The sequence below is a fragment of the Podarcis melisellensis genome, assembly GCF_964234715.1.
Source record: "Podarcis melisellensis genome assembly, chromosome: 7".
In the NCBI taxonomy this organism is placed as follows: Eukaryota; Metazoa; Chordata; class Lepidosauria; order Squamata; family Lacertidae; genus Podarcis; species Podarcis melisellensis.
In genome coordinates, this window is record NC_138539.1 from 27055002 (window position 1) to 27073286 (window position 18285).

Genomic DNA, 18285 nt, shown 5'->3' on the forward strand with positions numbered 1-18285 from the left:
CCAGGTGTTGCTCTTGCTCTCCCATGATTTCCCAACTTTCCTCTCATCTGCCTCATCTGCCTTACAACCCCTGCTGTAAATCTATATTGTCTTCCTCTTCTTCCTCCCTGGAAGGGTCAGACTGGGGAGGTGGTCTCCACCATTACTCCTCTGCCCAGTATTTGACAGTACCTGAGGAAAGCATGGAGCTGGGAGGAGCCTAAGGTTTCCACCCACAATCTTTGGACATCTGAAGGGGATTGATCAAGGGGATGATGGAGTGAATTCCCTATAAGGAAAGGTTGCAGTGTTAGAAACTTTTTAGCTTAGAGAAAAGGCTTATAAGATGTGACAAGGCAGAAGCTTTCCTTATTATATGTGACATGAAGAAAGTGGCATGAAGAAAGTGGCCAGGGAGAAGTTTTTCTCATTACACTAGAACTCATGAAGCTGAATGTTGGCAGCTTCAGGATGGGTAAAAGAAAATACTTCTTCATGCAGGAACTCACTTTCACAGGAGGCAGTGATGGCCACCAAGTGGAATGGCTTTAAAAGAAGATTAGACATACCCATAGAGAGGGTCATTGATGCCTGTTAGCGACAATGGCTATGCTCTGTCTTCACAGTTGGTGGCAGCAATGCTTCTGAATACCAGTTCCAGGAAACCACAGGAAGGGAGAGTGCTGTTGTGCTCAGATCCTGCTTGGTTTCCTACAACCACCTGGTTGGTCACTGTGAGAATGAGATGGTAGACTGGGTGGGCCATTGGACTTATCCAGCTGCTTGTTCATATGTTCTTAGTGGGCAATCTGGGGCTCCATATTCAACACACAGGGAGTGGGGAAAAAGCAACCCATTATGTACAGTCATACCTTGGGTTACAGACGCTTCAGGTTGCATTTTTTCAGGTTACGGACTGCCAAAACCCAGAAGTACTGGAACAGGTTACTTCCGGGTTTGGGTGGTTGCACATGTGCAGAAGCACTAAATCGTGCTTTGCGCATGCGCAGAAGTGTCGAATCACAACCCACATGTGCACAGATGTGCAGCTGCAGGTTGCGAATGCTGCTGGTTGCGAACGTGCATCCCGTACGGATCACGTTCGCAACCCGAGCATCCACTGTATTGCAACCTTTCTGATGACCAGGTTCCTTCTTCCTGCATTGCAACGGCAAAGCCCTCAGAATCTGTCCTGGGTGTCCAGCTGACTGATAAAACAGCCTTGAACATATCACAACAAATGCTAGTACTTTTGTGCTTGCTTCACTGACATAAACAAATACTACTTCCAGTCTTGTTCCAGAATTTGTACAAATGACACCACAAAAGGAACAAAAGGAACATGTCCACTGGCTATGGTCTGGTTCCCAACATGTTAACATCAATTTTATGCAAATGTTGTTAGCCATGAAAATATGCAAATATACTGTGAACCTCTGGCTTCTGCTGAATTTCCAATGTGCTGAATATATTGAATTTCAATGAGCAGGTCTATGCGAGGAACAAGTTGCCCTATCCTGTAAGAAGCTATGTAGGGGATAGAAATGCAATTGTGTATAAGTGTATAACATGGCACAGTTTGACATCACCTAGAGCTAGTGAGATACGAATATCGCTATGATCCCCACCCCTGCACCAACTCTCTGGACTATTTTCACCATTGCTTTCCTCCCCCTCTATCAGCGAGATCTTATAAACCACTGTGCTAAGATGACCAGCCACTACATCAGATGCCAGAATTAGTGCCCTTTTGCCCAAGATTAGATAGGACTTGATTTCCCTTATAGGTAAGGGGGAAGAAGCCATTAGAGTTATTTGACCCAGACCTTTGAAGTGACTCTGTTGTCCCTTCACTAGGGATGACAAACCTCAGTGGGGGAGGGCATGGGGGCTCTCCATTTGTCTCCATCTGGCCTCTATCCCCAGGCCACTCTCTCCCAAGCCACACCCCTCGCCATTCCTGCTTTGCACCTTCCTGGAGTGTTTGTGCCTGGCTGGAACTCTGGCAGTGCTTTTTGTTGGCCTGGATGGAGGATAGAGAGGGATGCAAAGAAACAAGCCTATGGTACAAAGATAGAACTCACATGTGTTAGTCCGCCCATTTTCTCTCTCTTGGGCACCAACCTCCAATGGCATGCAGCCCCTGAAAAGTTACTCAGAAGGGAATGCTCTTGGGCTCAGAAGGGAATGCTGCTCTTGGGCTGGAAATGGTTCCCTGAAAAAAAAGTCTGCCTGTTATCCAGTAAGTCACAGGGTTGCGTGGAAGTGAGGACAGAAGCAGGGAAGGTGCCACCAGATGAGGATGACCAAGGCAGCTCACCCAGGTTGTCCAACGACTTGGAGCTGGACCCGGCACAGGGCAACATCAATCCAAATTTAGGCAAATTAAAGTCAGTTTTATGGCCTTTGGCAAGTAAAGCATGTGCTTAACTCAGCTTCCTTGAAATCCACTGGATTTCAAAGTGCTCAGCGTTGGCTGGAGAGTGCCCAAATTGTTTGTTATTCGTCAACATGATTCAGAACAGTCTTTATTTTTAATTGTTCTTCTTCCAGTCATAAATCCCTGATACTTTTTTGACTCATCATGTGACCCTTTCCTGGGGGTGATTCTTGTGAAAATTCCAGAACCAGGCCATCAAACCCTGGTCACATCCACACCATACATTTAAAGCACTCTGATACCACTTTGATACCACAGTCAGGCTTTCCCCCAAAGAATTCAGTGAGGGTTAAGGGTTAAAGGTTCCGAGAGCTGTTAGGAGACCCCCCCCCCATTCCCCTTAAAGAGCTACAATTTCCAGAGTGGTTTAACAACAATCTTTCATCATAGGGGACTCTGGAAAATGTACCTCTGTGAGGGAAATAGCCTCCAACACTGCTCAGATGAAAATAGAAATATTTCTCACTCCCCACCCCAACTTCCAGTCAGAAGAAGGGCAAGTGCCAGCACCACTACACAAGGGGCAAGATTAGACATGGACACACAAAGCATTTTTCTTATTACTTTTTTAAAAAATCAAGATTCCTTGCACTCTGCTCTTCTCCCCCTTTCTTCACACCCAGGGCAGCCCTGCCTTCCGCCTGCATCCTCAGAGCTGGCATACCATGTGGGGCTGGGCCTTGGCCACCACTGCCAGCGTGTGCTCCTGAGGTCTGGGGTGGTGGGTCTGCTGAACCCTAGCTTAAAAACCTCCAAGGAAGGAGAGTCCACAATCTTCTGAGGGTGTCTGTTCCACTGTCAAGCAGCTGTTACTGCCAGAAAGTTTTTCCAAATGTTTAGTCGGAATCTCATTTCTTGTAAATTGAAGCTGTTGGTTTGAGTCCTACCTTCCAGAACAGGAGAAAACAAGCTTGTTCCCTCTTCCATCTGACAGCCCTTATTGGTGGGGACGTGTGGCACCAAAAGACCAGGGGTATAGGAAGGGGAGGTGCTGGGGGTGGACCGCCCTAGGTGCCCTCACTGAGGGGGGTGACATTCGGCTCACCACCCGCCTGCGACTCCCAAGCCTACTCCGAGCTGTCGGGGTAAGGAGGGGAGCTGCGCCGCTTTGCCGGCAGCATTCCCCCCTCCCCCTTCTTTTTGACAGCTTGGGGGAGGCTTGGGAGTTGTGGGCAGGCAGCACACTGAATGTCAACAACAACAGCAACAGCAACAATAATAATTTATTTATACCCTGCACTCCCCGGCCAGAGCTGGGCTCAGGGTAGCTAACACCAGTAAAATTACAGTAAAAACATAATAGGAAAAAAAACACACCAATTTAAAATACAGGTTAAAATGCAATTTAAAATGCAGCCTCATTTTAAATTAGCCCATAAATCAAAAGCATAAGGGGAGGGAAACATAAGGGTTAGACTGAGTCCAAACCAAAGGGCAGGTGGAACAGCTCTGTCTTGCAGGCCCTGTGGGAAGATGTCACGTTTCGTAGGGCCCTAGTCTCTTGTGACAGAGCGTTCCACCAAGTCGGGGCCAGTACTGAAAAGGCCCTGGCCCTAGTTGAGCTACCATGGGTGGCTTGCTCCGCCCGTGGCTGTAGGGTGTGTGCGCCGCTCTGGGCACCTGAGTAGCTATCCTGTGCCTGGGAGGGCATCCTCAACGCCACGCCCCACCTTGGGAGCGCGCCCGCCCTGGGCAGCATGGGCATATGCTCCGTCGCTGCAAAAGACCCCTCTGTTTGATGTTAGTTGCAGAAGCATGTCATGCTTGGTCTCCACCCCCTCAAGTTTGAGGACACCCAGCTTCCTCTCAACAGCTGTTGGGGGGGGGCAAAGGCACCTTGGCCCCATAGCGATGGCACCCCCTGAGCTGCAGTGTAGTCATGTAAAACTGTAGGCCTGAACCTCTCCCTGCCCGTTGATCAAGTTATAAGTGCCCTGGTAGGATTTACAGTCACACGTCACTTCCGTGCTGTACCACACACAGAAAAAGCAACAAAGGGACATATTGGTAAAGAAAAGAAAACTTTGAAAAGCTTCTTGGCTACAGGGCAGGAATCTGCTGTTGCTGATACAACCTAATGGAACTGGTCAGTGGCATTAGCTAAGAGAAGCCTTTGACAAAACCTGTTTGAGCTGGATTTTCAGAACAAGGCAAAGTAGTCTACATATTTAAACACACTTTCCTCTGTCTGCCTTTTCAGTTTTCTGATATCTATTTCTCAGATGTGTGTTGGTTTTTATCTTTCCCCAATGAATCTTAAATATGTCTCAGCATCTCCCCCATGGCTGTATTCCAGCCAGCTTTCCTTAAGCTATTTCGCATTTCCCCCCCAACCTAATTGTTATGGTGCTGATTGTGTCTGTTATATCAGTACCATTTTTCTACTGTCTGGTTAATCTTTTAATCTTTGTGCTACACTAATTAAAAATATCACAGTGACATGCTAGTCTTCTTTCCACTTAAATGGGTCCTGTCTACCTGATTTCCCTGCCTCCCTGAAAGGAAGAGGAAAGGAAGCCTTCAATATGTTAGCCATTTTTTGTCCATTAATTCATTTCTCTATCTCTGCAAACTTTCCAGTTTTTCCATTTTTTGAAAAAGTCAGCACTTACTGGTCTGCCTTTGCTGTAGGGATAAAGTCCATTTCTGAACTATTTCAGTTTCTCACAAGTTTAGTCATAAGTCTCTTCCATCCCAGTTCTACACCAATCAGCATTCATGTAAAAAGAAAGCACCAAAAATTCACATTATTTTTTAAAAAACAAAATATGACATTTGTATGCATTATACCTTGAAATTCTCTTTTTTGTACATTTTATCATAAATGCAAATTTTATATGCATTTTACTTGCATGTTGTTGTCGTCATCATCATCATTTCAGATGCAAGAAAGTCAATATGAGCTAGTAAGTACTAGTAAAAATGACAACCCTAAACCTAAAAGTACAAGATGGTGTTCTGTTGACATGCAAGTTCACTGGAAATAGTCCCGATGAGTTGTCTTTTGGAGTAACAAAGTTATTTGCCTTTTGCAGGCAAGTGTTAATCCTTGTCTCCAAGTCTAATACTGTAAATGCAGCTGACATACCAAGTTTGGAGTGAAACTATCTGACATATGCAGTGAACAAATTCCATGTGTGAAAAGCCTAACTGCATTCTGGTCCAGGTATTAGTCTAGGAAGTGTGAATCAGGTCACTTGGCTTAAGAATGAATGAAAACTTCGAGCACCTGTACTTGGTGGCAGTGAAGCATTTGTTCCTCTCCAAAACACTGGGATAAAAGTTTCATGGTCCAGTGTATGTTCTGAGGAATGAACCCTGGCCTGGAGCTCAGGTCCAGGCAGGATCAGGCTTCCTTCCTCACTTTCGCCTCTAAATGCCTTCCCAGTTGATATGTAGATCATTTAACTCAGCACAATTGCTTCCCTGGCATTGTTACAAACTTCCTTTACTCGCACACAAACATTTCCTGGTCTGCTGTCTATTCGCTTCCAGAAGGTTTTTGGCAATAGCCAAGAATCAATTTTTCCCCATATCTAACCCTTCACTTGATTCCAAATGGTCTTTGCAGTCTCAGCTTAATATTCCCCCCTCCTTTCAATGGGCCTGACATTTCTCCTCTGTTCATATTTTTGCTCTTTCTGCAGTTTTTTTTTTTACCATGAAGCCCATCAGAAACCTTCCCCCCCCCATGCAATATTTTATCCTTGCGGCTGATATCTCATTTTAACCAGTCCCTGCCATTCCAATTAAGCCAATGTTTCCTCAACATATGTTTCCAATTCAGCAGCCTTGTTACATGTGCTCCCAGCATTGGTGAGACACATTCAACCCATTCTTCTTTCCTCCTTTCTTCCACTGAAACTGTTGCAGTTTCAAGAAAGAGCAACTGCTTTAAGTCTAGAAAGGCTTTCTCTAGGCTCTGCCACTACTGTTCTTTATCATGACTGGCCAGTGTTACTACCATTTCGATCCATTTCCTCTTCATTAACCTCTAACATTCAAGGAAGCTGAGGTTCCTCAAGAACTGTGGCTTCTTTCTTCCCATGACCAGCTTCATCTGAAAAACCCACTTTCCCAAGAAGTTGCTCAAGCAATAGAGACCTGTGGTTGCCTTTGGCAGTTTGAAAGATGCAACTGGTTCAAAATCCCAATTCCATTTTTTTCTTTTTATAGCCAACTTGGTGCTCTTCAGAAGTTGTTACACTCTTAAATCCCATTTGCACAGATTGCCAGCTTTCCACAAGGCCAGGTTCCAGGTATTTGTGTTAATCCACAAAGCCCTAAACAATTTGGATCCAAAGAACTGTGTAAGAACCATTTGAACACTCCACCTCAATCACTGGGATTATATGATGGGGAACTTCTGGTGGTTCCACACACCACTGAGGCTTAATTGGCTTTTACTAGGGACTGAGTCTTTAGTACAGAGCTGGTCCATACAGGTCAGTTCCTGCCTCCTTTAGACATGTTCCAAAAACTGTATCGTTTAGACTGGTCTTTGAAGTATGTTATTTTTATATTTTTCCAATTATTAGTTGCTGATGTTTTATCAATGCTGTGACTGATTTCTTTTTTTATACTTTTGTATGTTGTATGCAGCCTTGTTATGCTTTCATGAAAGTGCAGATTTTAAATGCATCAATCAATCAATCAATCAATCAATCAATCTAGGTCTGCTGGCTACTGTGCAATTACCTGTTTACAGAGGCATTCTCTTGATCTCTTGACCCAAGTTTCCTATTTTAATTGCTTTGTTGTTTTAATGGGATTGTTTGAATGCACATTTATATAATGGACATTTGGTTTTTTTTTGTGGGTTATGTTTATTGCGTATTTGAATGGTGGTAGTATTTTTTTTAAAATTATTTACACAATGTTGTGCACCTGCTTTTTATGCTTTGTAGTCTAGCTGTATGTAAGGTAAAGGTAAAGGTACTCCTGCCCGTGCGGGCCAGTCTTGACAGACTCTAGGGTTGTGCGCTCATCTCACTTAAGAGGCCAGGAGCCAGCGCTGTCCGCAGACACTTCCGGGTCACGTGGCCAGCGTGACGAAGCTGCTCTGGTGAACCGGCACCAGAGCAGCACACGGAAACACCGTTTACCTTCTCGCTATAAAGCGGTACCTATTTATCTACTTGCACTTAAGGGTGCTTTTGAACTGCTAGGTGGGCAGGAGCTGGGACCAAACGACGGGAGCTCACCCCGTCACGGGGATTCGAACCGCCGACCATGTGATTGGCAAGTCCTAGGCGCTGAGGTTTTACCCACAGCGCCACCCGCGTCCCCAGCTGTATGTAAAGTGTTATTTAAATTAATAAAACCTGATAATAATGAATAATCTTCCCTGACCACTGGCCATTCTGCTTGGAGCAAATGGGAGTTGATTGGCTAGCCCAGTGCAGTGCAGTGCATTTTGCTGCCTGGGGCAAAGGACAAGGAAGTGTCCCTCCAATCCCATGAATAAAAGTTGACTGGACAAGCAGTTGAATTTTGCTTCAGCACTAGTAAGGGGACACTGCCCTCTGCTGCAACAGAAGGCCTCAGACTAGCTTATAGGGCTGAGGGCAGGCTGGTGCAGACACCTGCATAAGACCAGCTCTGTTGCTCTTCAGCTAAGCAAATATATCAAATGGTTAATGCTACCATATTGATGGGAAGTGGGTGGCGCTGTGGGTTAAACCACAGAGCCTAGGACTTGCCGATCAGAAGGTTGGCGGTTTAAATCCCTGTGACGGGGTATGCTCCCGTTGCTTGGTCCCTGCTCCTGCCAACCTAGCAGTTCGAAAGCACGTCAAAGTGCAAGTAGATAAATAGGTACCGCTCCGGCGGGAAGGTAAATGGCGTTTCAGTGCGCTGCGCTAGTTTCACCAGAAGCGGCTTAGTCCTGCTGGCCACATGACCCGAAGCTGTACACCGGCTCCCTCGGCCAATAAAGCGAGATGAGCGCCGCAACCCCAGAGTCGGCCACAACTGGACCTAATGGTCAGGGGTCCCTTTACCTTTACCTTTACCATATTGATAGATATCAGTGCAGTGGGTAAAGCCATGTCACTGCTGCTTCTCAGGGCATGCAGATTGGCTCATTATGCTGATCACATGACTTTCCTCCTCTTTTCATTTTTTTAAAGTGCAGATTGACGGGAAACCACGAGGCACTAACAAATTACAAAGCAGGAACCACATGGGCTGTGGGTATATTAGATGTGCATATGACCCCTCCACAAGCAGCCTGGCAAAAATTATCCGATCTATAGCAATGATATTTTTGGGCCCCTTTGAGAAAAGGTGACAGTGGTTGGACTACAAATGAAGATGTTGCACGGAATTTTAATTTGGAGCCTGCAAGTTGGGCATTGCTTTGGCCTGTTTGGAGCTGCTTGTGATGATGAGATGTTTATTCAGATTTGAGATGCAACCCAAATTTCTTTGCAAGTATTCTCTAATCTGATTTATAAAGGAGCCTGTAGCATCCCACAGCCGCAATAAAAGATATTGAAAATGGCAGGCTGTTCATCTGCTGAAATCAATGCATGCTGAGGGAGATGAGCGCCTCCCCAGAAGCGTTCAGCATATTACAAGATCAGGCCTAGTGCACGTGAACAGAGTACAGATGTGAGGGGTAAATACAATCAGGTAGCCATTGCTAACTGCCTTCACTGATACTTTACACAAACATCAGAGAACAAAAGGATACTCTGCACACTAGTCAGCACAATTAGGAAAATACGTGTGCATAAAAGGGGAAAATATTAAGCTAAACAGGAAATCCTGCTTCAGGCAGCATTATTCAGGCCAGATGACCATCAACAAGCTTAACTATTACGTTTTCTCTGGGGAAGGTACATTAACGAACATACTGTATCTATGACTTGAGAAGCACTGCCCAGAATGTGCCAATGATGTTATCTGTTGTTCGGACACTTCTGGGCAGACAGCAGCTGTGGATTCACATTTTGCAAGTCCTGGTTACCCCCTGGGACAGGGGGTAGTTGTAGGCTAGCAGCAATTACCTGAGCTCTTGGGAGGTGGGTCACTGTTGCTTGCCAGGAGGTAGAGTGGGAGGGACAAGGTGACTGGGAAGTCAGGGCTGTGCAAGCAGGGACCAGCTTACCAGAAACTCACCTGCTTGGTTACTATCTCCTCGCATCCTGTGGGACAACTTTGACCCGTGGGCAGCTTTATTCTCTTCCACCTCTGAAGAGGCCTGCCTCATGCTGCCGGTTCCAGGAGACCCCAGCCGGGACAAATCAGCCCCTGGTTCTTCCTCTGCTGGCACTGGGTCTGTGGCCCCATACCTGGGCCCATAACCATTGTCAGGAGCTCATCCTACACTCGAGTAGGACCCTAGTAGACACATATACCCAACTGGCATGTTCTCTTCCTCCTGGTCATTCGTTCGGGAGCTTTAAAAGCTTTCAACATCACAGTGACCGATGCCAACAGACATCGGCACACTTAGGGATCCACAGAGTGTTCTCAGTTTGCGTAACAGACCTCAGCATCTCAGCATTTTGGTTAATCTACTTTATTTACATATAAACACACACGTAGCACTGCAACATGGCACCCTCTCTCTCTAGCATCAGACAGCAAAGAGTAAAAACAAAGGACAATAGTCCCACTTCACAGAACACAAACATCCTGTCGCCATCACTTCCCACTCTGTGGAGTCAAAACATACACCATCATGTGATAGACAAAAATCCCATGACTGCAATCATGGAGGAGGAATTCTAACAGGCAGGTCCTGGATAAACTTCTGGCCCACCAGGCCAAAAAAGGTTCCCCTCCACCAGTGATGGCCAAACTTGGCCCTCCAGCTGTTTTGGGACTGCAATTCCTATCATCCCTGACTACTGGTTCTGTTAGCTAGGGATGATGGGAGTTGTAGTCCCCAAACAGCTGGAGGGCCAAGTTTGGCCATCATTCCCTACGCTGACTGGTATTAGGTCTCCAGAATTTCAGACTGGGGTCTCTCCCAGCCCTACCTCAAGATGCCAGAGATTGTACCCGGACCTTCTGCATATGGGTGCTCTGCCACTGAGCTATGAACCTTCCCTAAAATCTCAAACTTCATTTGCAGTAGAAGTACAACCATTAATCAGTTAATCAGTCAGTGGAACAGTGGAGTGGAGGTGGTTGGCTGTCCTTTGCTTAAGAATTTCAGCAGCAACACACAACCATCTACCAGAGATGCAGATTTCTGCATGGCAGATCCAGCACTGAGCAATGGCTTGGGTGAGATGACTTCCGAGAGCCCTTCCAACTCTGTGATTCAAACCCCTTTTACATATACAAAAAATGCAGGAGGTAATAGCTCTTTTGAGAAGGACTTACCTCTATCATCAGAAATCCTATTGACTTCAATGAGGCTTGCTCTTAGGAAAATGTGTATAGCATTGCAGCCTTATAAACAAGCACATTTATTCACATTAAATAGATTAAAGCTAATTTGCTAAAGCCTGGTAAGAGTTCTTCAATTAATTGTGCAATATCACAATTACACATTAATATTTATTATATATAATATATTGTTTGATCGCTATATATAAATAATAAATCTTAGTAGTTTTCAGTGCCACAGTTCAAGCAAGGAGGGTTATGGGTGGATAGAAATGTCTAGATCAGGGAGCCTATGGTCCTCCATATGTTGTGGGACTATGACCCCCCCCCATTCATTGGCCATGTTGGCTGGGGCTTCCAACACCATCTGAAATACCATACGTTCCCCATCCTTGGTCTAGGTCTCAGGCTAGCCATGCATTTTTAACAGGGTCTATATTTTGAACTGGGAAAGACCCAAGGGGCAGTAATCCTGGGGCAATCTCTCACTAGTGAGCTGTCACCCAGACAAATCCTCTCCCCTTTCAGTATGACCAGATACACAGGCTTGACAAAGTCCTCCCTCCCCCATTCCCCCCCCCCAAAGGCTGGACACAACACATTCTGCAATACATCCTCTCCCTGCTGCATGCAGAGGGATCTAACTTGTGCCTGATGATAATTGCTTATGTTTAACCAAGAAAGCAGAATCTGGCACATAATGTATCACAATAATAAATTAACTGCCTCTCTCTTCCCTCTTTCTCTGTCTCTCAGACTCAGTTCAATTTGTGGTTAGCCTCTCAGGGTGCACGGAAGGGCAACTTTTCTTTGAGCGTTAGTTAGTATTCTATATAGACCTTTTGCCATAATGACTAATGTATTGCAACCTTGCTGTTATGCATAAAACATCATGAAAATGTACATCTGCACTATCTCTACCTTCACCCCAGTTCCTTTGTTTCTAAAGTGCTGAGTCGTGCCTTTTTTAAAAAAAAGCAAACAAAAAAAAAAAACCCTGGATGGATATCAAATTTGAACAGCCTTGCCAATTTTACTGAAATTATATCACAGTTATATTATCTCTTAATGAAACAAGTATAGCTGGCTGATTGATTTATGGAGCAATTTTTTGCATCATTACCTAACTTGATTGTGTGCAAATACTTTTTTATACTCACTACGGCAATATCCTGGGCATCATTTTATAAAAATGTTTGTTTCAAGATCTGCCATTTTTTTTCTGCTCGGGATTGAAAGGAACGAACAGTTTGAGCGAAGCAGAGCCGATGTCATGCAATGCTGTTTATTGGACTTTAAAAATGTTTTTAATGGCCTTCAGTAAGGAAGAAAGACAAATACATTCCTCTTTCTGCTGTGACTAATCCCTATCAATGGTGCGTAAAGGTAAACCTCCAGCAAGCTTCTGAATAAATAGGCTCTGCATTTGCTGAGGTGACTTTCCCCAGTTAAATAGTTTGATCTTTCTTGAAAGCATTTATCTAAAGAGTCAAGATTTTCTCCAAACACTTAAAACTCAAGTAGACCCAGACTGGGCCAACAGCACAGGGCACGAACGTCAGGATTTCCGTGCTAAAATAAGATTCAGACTCAGCTAGTTCAACACCCTGCTCCCAAGGGAGGCCAGCCAGATATATTTGTTTGCTCAGTGCCATCCCAAGAGGTTTGGCTGCCCAGGAGGGATAGCAAATCTCTCTCTTCCCCAGTCATGGTGCATAGCACCCGAAGTTGGCCAAGTTGCTATGACCCTAGAGAAAGTTCCACAAGGAAATATTATATGAAATGATTTGCTGTTCTTTCATGTTACCCAAAATCAACTGCATGAGACACCCACCTAAGGGTTACCTCAATCTGCCTAAGGGCAAGGCTGGCCCAGCAAGTGTGTGTGTGTGTGTGTGTGTGTGTGTGTGTGTACATGTGTGTGTACCATCATTCAGTTATTCACTTATGCACACATTCTCCTTTCGTATGGACTGAATAGAATTTATTGCCCATGCCCGATAGGCCCAGTTCAGACTGTGTGCTTGGGGAACAAGGATTGCTGACTGACTACTGAAAGAGTCAGTCAATATATATTGTTACAAAAGTTGGGTGACTTCCCCTCTCTCGGCTGAGCGGTGGCAAGAGCCCATGCAGTTCCATGCAGTCCATCCAGAGTTTGTGTTCCTTTGGAGAATTGAGACATGGCGAAGACTGATGTAACTTTAAGAAATACAGTGGTACCTCAGGTTAAGTATTTAATTTGTTCCGGAGGTCCGTACTTAACCTGAAACTGTTCGTAGCCTGAAGCACCACTTTAGCTAAGGGGCTTCCCGCTGCTGCCGCCGTGCCACCGGAGCACGATTTCTGTTCTCATCCTGAAGCAAAGTTCTTAACCTGAAGCACTATTTTTGGGTTAGCAGAGTCTGTAACCTGAAGTGTATGTAACCTGAAGCGTATGTAACCCGAGGTACCACTGTATGGTTTATTGACCTATTTACCAGGCAGCCTGCAGCCAGCCTGCCAAATATCGATCCTAGAACCTTCCTTCTCCTCCTTCCTAGAACCCCTTGCAGATTCCCTTTTCTTGTCAGCTCAAACACAGTTATCCTGGCAACTTTGCAAAGCCCTGTCTCTGTTCACATTGCAGGGCAAGGGGGAGGACAGTTCTTTTGCATTGCCCATGGCCCTCAATGACCTTGTTTTGTTTATTTCTTCTTCTTCTTACTTGTAATTATATATATATATATATATATATATTTGCTTTCGTAGATTTTCACGGGTATATATTATATATATATATATATATATAATATAATTGGGTTTTATAAACAAGAATAATGTTATACAAAAAAGTTTACCAAGTTTTCTCATGCCATTTGTATATCACAAAAGTAGCATAATAAATGTGGAAAAATATATACAACGTATGTTTCATTATTCGTAGTCAATGTATGAGTCAGGGTTACTTGTATGAGTTCTCTTACTATTCACTTGTTGTATTTCCTTGGTGGTGAGAGAGGTTGGGTATTGGCTAGCCCATGCAAAATTTCTCTGCAGTTTGTATTTCTCCCTTCACACCCCAAATAATCAAAATCTTACCATGTATTAGTTTCTAGGGTTTAGGGTGCCTCTTCCCCATCTATAACAATATATTTGGAAAACTGAGTGGGAGTATCATGGAGAAAGACATGGCTGATTGGAAGAGTAGAGAAGAGCACTGCACATTAGCACATTTCTGGATCAATATAAACCTAAATCCAATGTAGTGGTTAGAATGTTGTTGCAGAACCAGGGAGAACAAGGTTCTAATCCCCACTCAGCCACAAAACGTGGGCCAGCCGTTGTTTCCACAGCCTAATCTGCCATAAAAGGTTATTGTGAGGATAAAATAGAGAGGAGAAGAACCAGGCATGGCACTTGAGCTCTTTGGAGGAAAGGAGAGATATAAATGTACAAATTAATTATCTAATTAAAATCAGTGCATGCATAAAACCCTCACACATAATGGCTGAACCTACAGGCGCCGGGGAAGTGTTTCTGGCACAGACCTTGGTGTGAGCCTCTCTTTGGTTAGGTGACATTGAACTTGACCCCCAGTATATTTTGACCGGATAACATGACAGTGAAAACTAACATTTCTGATGGCTTTCTCCCAAGCGTCTCTTTGTATACAAATGTCAGGGTTTCTGGGAGAGAGGAGGAGATGACAGAGGAGACGGAGAGCGAGTGGGAGGAGGGGCAGAAGGATGAGGAAGAAGATGATGGAATTCTGAGGGAATCCACGAGTCTGAGCAGCGAGTCAGAGGATTCTCAAAAGGGGGTTACCTTAATCAAGCAAAGGGGAGGAGAAGGGAGAAGCGGAGAGGAGCCCAGTGGAAGACAGAGGAAGCAAGAGACGTCTCAGCCGGAACGGAGTAAAGGGGGTGGAGTCGTCAGTCTCTCGGAGGGAGCAGAATTAGGAGAGAACAGAGAGAGGGGGTTGGAGCAGGGTGTTCAGCCGGAAAGGGTGGAGAGCAGAGCAGGGGGTGGTGTAGCGGTCGAAAGAAAGGTCAGCAGCAACGTACGCGCGCCAAGTTCAAACGTAGAGGCGCGCGGAAGTGGAGAGAGCTCAGGGGAGGAGCCCGGCCCTAAAGCCAGAAAGAGGGGGGAAGAGGCGGCAGAGGATTCAGCCTCAGGCGAGTCACGGAGAGAGGGAACCCAGGGGGGCAGGAAGACCCTGCGGAAAAGAAAGGAGAGGAAGAGGTGGTCTAGAGCCAGGCTATTAAGTTGGTGCGGAAGAGGGGAGGAGTCAGAGGGGACTTCAGCGGTCTAACGTGGCAGACGTACGGCCACAATGCTGAACTGTATGAGAAGCAGAAATCTTCAATAAACTTTTCCTGTAAATAAGCTGCAACGGAGTGAGGTCTCTTGTGAGCTGGGACCAGTCCTGGGTGGCCGTGACAGTAAGTCCCCTCTCTGAAAGCAAAAATTTTTTTTTTTTTTGCGAAGCTCACGAACGGGAGCAGCCATGAGCGCTGAGGAGCAGCTGGTTGCATTGCGGAATCAGGTTACCGCTCTCACATCGGCAGTCATTGCTTCGCAGAAGAAGAATGACGACTTGGAGAAGACGTGCCAGGATTTGCAGGCAAGGTGGGAGCGCGCGGACAAGGCGGGGGCCCCAGGATCCAGAGCGGAGGGCATTGCGCTTGGACGGAGGGGGGGTGCCCTAGTTCCGCATTTTAATGGCAACTTGCAAGACTATCCCAATTTCAGAGCGGACGTTGTATATGCACTGCACTTACTCCGTCACGATTTTAAAGATGAGGAGGAGAGAGTGGGGTTCATTGTTTCGCACCTGCATGGGGAGGCCAGGGCTTGGCTACGCAATTTGTGGCGCGAAGATGGACCGGCCCGTCGCGATTCAACTGCGTTCATCAAAGCGATGGATTCTTGTTTTCAATCCTCTGTGGATGTGGACATTGCGCGCCGTCAAATGCACGGGCTGAGGCAGGGGAAAGCGACTGTGCGCCAATACCACTCTAAATTTTTTGCATTGCTCACCGCCTTAGATTGGCCAAAGGACAGTAAACCGGTCAGAGATCTTTTTTGGGAGGGATTGAGCCCCCCCATCAAGGATGAGATCGCTAGGGGGGACAGACCCCAGACCCTAGAAGACGTGGTGCAACGGGCTTTAGCTCTTGGAATTCGACATGAGGGGCGTCCGTGGCACGAGGAGGACGGGCCCCAAGCGCGTGCGCAAGCAAGGACTCTCCCTTTTGTGCACAGGGACTTCAGCCGTGCGCACCCCTCGCCAATGGGGAAGGACAGAGAGGAGCCAATGGAGATTGGTGGTGCTAGGGCTCAGAAGACATCCCAGAGCCCTGTCCCTGGTGCAGCCAAAGCGAAGCCTCCTAGAGGAACCAGGAAGTGTTACATCTGTGACAGTGCGCACCATATGGCGAAAGAGTGCCCCCAGAGGCTCCAGAAGCACACTGCAGCGCTGGCAACTGTAACAGCAGAGGTGCAACCAGGGGAGCAGCTTCAGGGAAACGACAGTGCCTGGCTGGAAGCAGAGCTACTGGGGCTCAGCCAGGCGGATCTGTAGACAAGCCCCCAGCATCACTGCAGAGCGTGGACCCTTTGCCTCCCAAACCGGCAGTTCTGCTCACAGCAACACTCCAGTTGCCTGATGGGAGACTCCTCGAGGTTCCAATAACGATCGATTCGGGAAGCAACGCCGACTTCATGGGACTGCAGTTCGTTAAGCAGCACAACATGGCGCTCCTGCCTGCAACGACGCCTCTGAACGTGGTCACGGTGGACGGCAGGAAGTTGCTGGGGGGGCAAGTGGTGCAGCAAACCCCTCCCATGATGATGCAGATTGGCAACCATCGAGAGCTTATTAGTTTCAATGTCACCCACTTATCGGACACACCCATCGTGTTAGGCATGAGTTGGCTGGAGAGGCACAGTCCCGCGGTTGCGTGGTACCAGAGGCAGATCAACTTTTGTTCATCGTATTGTGCTCAGCATTGCTTTCAGACCAATCAGGGAGGAGAAGCCGAGCAGCCATTGCATCTGGGTATGGTGCAAACAGTGCCTCACAAGTACCAGGAATTCTTGGAGGTTTTCTGTGAGAAGGAAGCTGACAAGTTGCCGCCTCATAGACCTTACGACTGCGCGATTGATTTAGTGCCAGGGGCGCAATTGCCTGCTGCCAAGCTGTACTCCATGTCGGAGGACGAAATGCAAGAGCTTCGGGAGTTCATAGCCCATAACCTCAAGCGAGGTTTCATCCAGGAATCTAAAGCAGCGGGAGGCAGCCCTGTTTTCTTTGTGAAGAAGAAGGACACGCCCCAAAAAAGGCTTATAGTGGATTACAGGTTCATCAACAGCTTGACTAAGCCCAAAGCTTTCCCCATGCCCAAGATTGACGACCTTTTAGCGACCGTCAGGAGGGGCAAGATTTTCACCAAGCTGGACCTACGTGGAGCTTACAATCTCATCCGCATCCGGAAAGGAGATGAGTGGAAGACCGCCATGTTCACCCCTCTGGGCACATACGAATACAGAGTCATGCCTTTCGGCCTCCAAAATGGCAGCCACGTTTTTCAAGCATTTATGCACCACGTGCTAGCAGGTCTCCTCTACAAAAAGTGTGTCTGCTTTCTCGACGATATCCTGATTTTCTCGGAATCGCCGGAGGATCACGATAAGGACGTGAGGGAGGTCCTGCAGAGGCTGAAGGACCACAGGCTGTACGCCAAGTTGGAAAAGTGCCAGTTTGATGTCAGAGAGGTTGATTTCCTTGGCTACAAGTTGTCCGACGAGGGACTGGCCATGGACAGGGCTAAGGTTCAAGCGCTGTTGGACTGGAAAAGCCCTCGAAATCGGAAAGAGGTCCAGAGGTTCATCGGCTTTGCCAATTTTTACCGCAAGTTTATTAAAGGTTTTGCGAACGCGACGGCGGCGATCACTGACACCCTCAGTTCCAAGAAGAAGAAGTTCGTCTGGACCGAACAAGCGGAGCGGTCCTTCCGGACGCTTAAAGGTCTTTTCGCCTCCGAAGAGCAGCTGCTCCACGTGAATCCCGGCAGACCCATGCGGGTAGAGACCGATGCGTCAGATAGAGCGGTTGGGGCCGTTCTTTTGCAAGAGGATTCACAAGGCAACTGGCGACCGGGTGCGTTCTACTCCCGGAAGCTCAGCAAGGCGGAGCGCAATTATACCATATGGGACAGGGAGTTGTTGGCCATTCATGCAGCTTTCAAAGCGTGGCGACACTTCTTAATAGGAGCCAAGCACACGGTGCAGGTCCGCACGGATCACAAGAACTTAGAGTATTGGCGGACGGCTAAGTTGCAGACCCAGCGACACATGCGCTGGGCGGAGTTCTTTGCGGACTTCGACTTCAAAATAGAATACATCCCAGGAGACTCCAATGTTATTGCAGACGCGCTGTCCCGAAAGCCGCAATACTTGGAGGAAGCAGCTCCAATCGCAGCAAAGCACATTTTCGCACCGCAGGCGTGGACGTGCGCTACCATCGCAGTCGACCT